The following is a 3,162-nucleotide window of genomic DNA, read 5'->3' as shown; positions in this document are numbered from 1 at the left end:
GGTCCTGGTCTTCTGACTTTTCAGCTTCTACAAAGGTTTTACCTCCTGAGCCCTTATAACCCATTCTCCTTGCTTATCTCCCCCACCTTTCTCTCTCTGGGCACAGTACAAGAATGTGCTTCTAAGGGTATGTGAGCAGGTGTGATTTTGTGGAAGAGATGTGTAGGTGGATGAGAGGGTGTGCATTGTGATGTATGAGGGAGGGTGTGCATTTGTGCAAATTCTAAATGTGACTGACGCTTTGTGGGCGGATGGGGAGAAAGTGTGTGTGTGTGGGTGTGGAGGTGTGTGTGTGTCTGTGTGTGACTGGAGGAGGTTGGCTGCCTGTGCAAATGCATGCCTGCAAAAGCTCTTCTTCTTCCATAAATGCATTGTTTGGGAGGAAACTAATCAAATCAACAGGAAATGTTTTTGATCTAATGCAGGAGTAGCTGTCCCAGGAGTTCCTGTCTTTATAACAGAACCAGAGGCGGCTATACTCTATTCCAAAGGAGTAAGAAGGGGCTGCAGGGGTGGAGGAAGGTTGAGTGAGAGGAAGGGCCAGTGGCAGCCCCTTATTATGGATGGGACTAGGTTGGGCCTGGCATCTCACTAATCTAGTAAAATAAGTCTCTGTCCACTCTCAGCCTTTTATGACCCAGGACTGTTGAAGGAGGCCAAGAATCCAGAGAAGATGAAGACAAACCTGAAGATAAAAACCACTATCCACTCTGCTACCACTCAGGGCACTCTGCTACCAACTTCCAGCACTCTCAAGAAGCACCTGTTTCAGTTTTTTCAGAGTTAAGGCCTTCTCCCCCACCCTTAGAGTGGGGGAAACAAGAGGAAACTATGGTGAGCTGCAGGGTCATGGCAGGCTCACTGGTCACATAACCAAAGACCTGTTCTTTCCCAACTACTGGCTCAAGAGGTGAGAGTTGCCCGGGCATGGTGGTGCCCACCTGTAATCACAGCACTTTGGGAGGCTGAGGCGGGCAGATCACCTGAGGTCAGGAGTTCAAGACTGGCCTGGCCAACATGATGAAACCCTGTCTCTACCAAAAATACAAAAATTAGCCAGGTGTGGTGGTGCATGCCCGTAGTCCCAGCTACTTGGGACACTGAAGTGGGAGGATCACTTGAGCCCGCGAGGCAGAGGCTGCAGTGAGCTGAGATGGTGCTACTGCAGTCCAACCTGGGTGACAGAGCGAGATCTTGTCTTGAAAAAAAAAAAAGAGGTGAGAGTGGGCAAGTTCCACTCAAGGGATGGGGCAAGCCACAGACTGTGTTCCTCACCTTTAGAGAAACCTCTGGGACTGGTAGAAACATTACCTATAGGTGTAATTTGACATTTGCTGGGAACTGTTGCTGTCCCTGTCAAACATCCACTGCCTGAAATTCCTAAGCCAGAAACAACGCAACTTCTTGCCCCATGGAAGATGACACAGAAACGTAAATTCCTAAGAGGACCACGCTTTGAATTTCAGTCACAGGGAAAATTTCAAAGGATCAGATTTCCCTCCAAAAGCAGATTTAGGAAGCAGTAGAGCAATAAGGTTGGGGTTTCTGAAAGGGCAGATAGGTCCAAACATGGAAGAAAAACTTTCATCTTCAAAATTCCACCTAAGGATGGCCATGGGAGGAAGAGTTTTGTGTGTGTATGTGCATGTGTGTATGTGTGTGTGCCTGTGTGTATGCACGTGTGCATCCGTGTGTATGTATATGTGTATGCATGCCTGCATCTGTATGTATATGTGTGTGTATGCATGTGCGTCTATGTACGTATGCTTGTGTGTGTGCCTGTACGTGCGTATGTGTTAATGCCTTGTGTCTGGCTGGCTGTCTTTCTCTATTTGACCCTCTTTAACTGCAGCCTGGTCAGTGAGGCTTTTCTAGCTCTATTTTCTTATTTTATGTATGTATGTATGTATGTATTTGTTGAGACAGTCTCACTCTGTTGTCCAGGCTGGAGTGCAGTAGCATGATCTCAGCTCACTGCAACCTCTGCCTCCTGGGCTCAAGTGATTCTCCTGCCTCAGCCTCCTGAGTAGCTAGGATTACAGGCACGCGCCACCACCCCGGCTAATTTTTGTATTTTTAGTAGAGACGGGGTTTTGTCATGTTAGCCAGGCTGGTCTCGAACTCCTGACCTTGTGATCTGCCTGCCTTGGCCTCCCAAAGTGCTGGGATTACAGGCGTGAGAGCCACTGCGCCCAGCCATCTTATTTTGTATTATGAAATATTTCTTTTTCTTTCTTTCTTTCTTTTTTAAGACGGAGTCTTGCTCTGTCACCCAGGCTGGAGTGCAGTGGTGTTAGCTCACTACAACCTCAGCCTCCCGGGTTCAAGCGATTCTTCTGCCTCAGCCTCCTGAGTAGCTGGGACTACAGGCACACACCACCATGCCCAGCTAATTTTTGTATTTTTAGTAGAGACAGGGTTTCACCACTCTACTTCAACAAGGAGTTGGCCAGGCTGGTCTCAAAGTCCTTACCTTAGATAATCCGCCCACCTCGGTATCCCAAAATACTGGGATTACAGGTGTAAGCCACTGTGCCTGGCCTCTCTGCCAATTTTCTTGAGCACTGTGGGTCAGCTTCAGGACCCTTTCCCAAAGGAAAAGTCTTGTTGCTTTCCAGAATCCACAGTTTCTGAGTTTGGGCTGAGACAGGGCAGGCAGACAATAGTCTGGGGCCGAAGGCAGAACTGCCGAGGCTGCTCTTGGACACTTGTCACTCTCCCCTACCTTTTCTCTGAGGGGGACTTCAAGTTTTCAGTGAAGGGGAGCCTCCTCCTCTTGATTCCGGCTGACATTAGTAAGATTCATTCTAGAGGATGTTGGACCCAGAGCCCAACCCAGCCTTTTACTTCCTTATCTCTCTTCATTCCCTCCCCACCATTTCCTGAGCTGATAGGGAGTCCCACCCTAAAGGCCATCCTTTTCTACTGGTCAAAATGGGCTTCTCAGACATGTGATGGATGCCACTTACAGCCTTGACAAACTTCCCACCTCAGCCGCCAGCCTGAGATACATCACTGTCACAGGGGCAGCACACTGTCTGTGTGGGACAAGGGGCCCTGAGCTCCTGCTTTCCCTACCCCTAATTCTCAATCTCTCTCAATTCATAGTATTTTTTTTTTTTTTTTTTGAGACGGAGTCCCACTTTGTCACCCAGGCTGGAG

Source organism: Colobus angolensis, unplaced genomic scaffold (assembly GCF_000951035.1).
Source record: "Colobus angolensis palliatus isolate OR3802 unplaced genomic scaffold, Cang.pa_1.0 Scaffold420, whole genome shotgun sequence".
Lineage (NCBI taxonomy): Eukaryota > Metazoa > Chordata > Mammalia > Primates > Cercopithecidae > Colobus > Colobus angolensis.
This window is presented reverse-complemented; position numbering follows the sequence as displayed.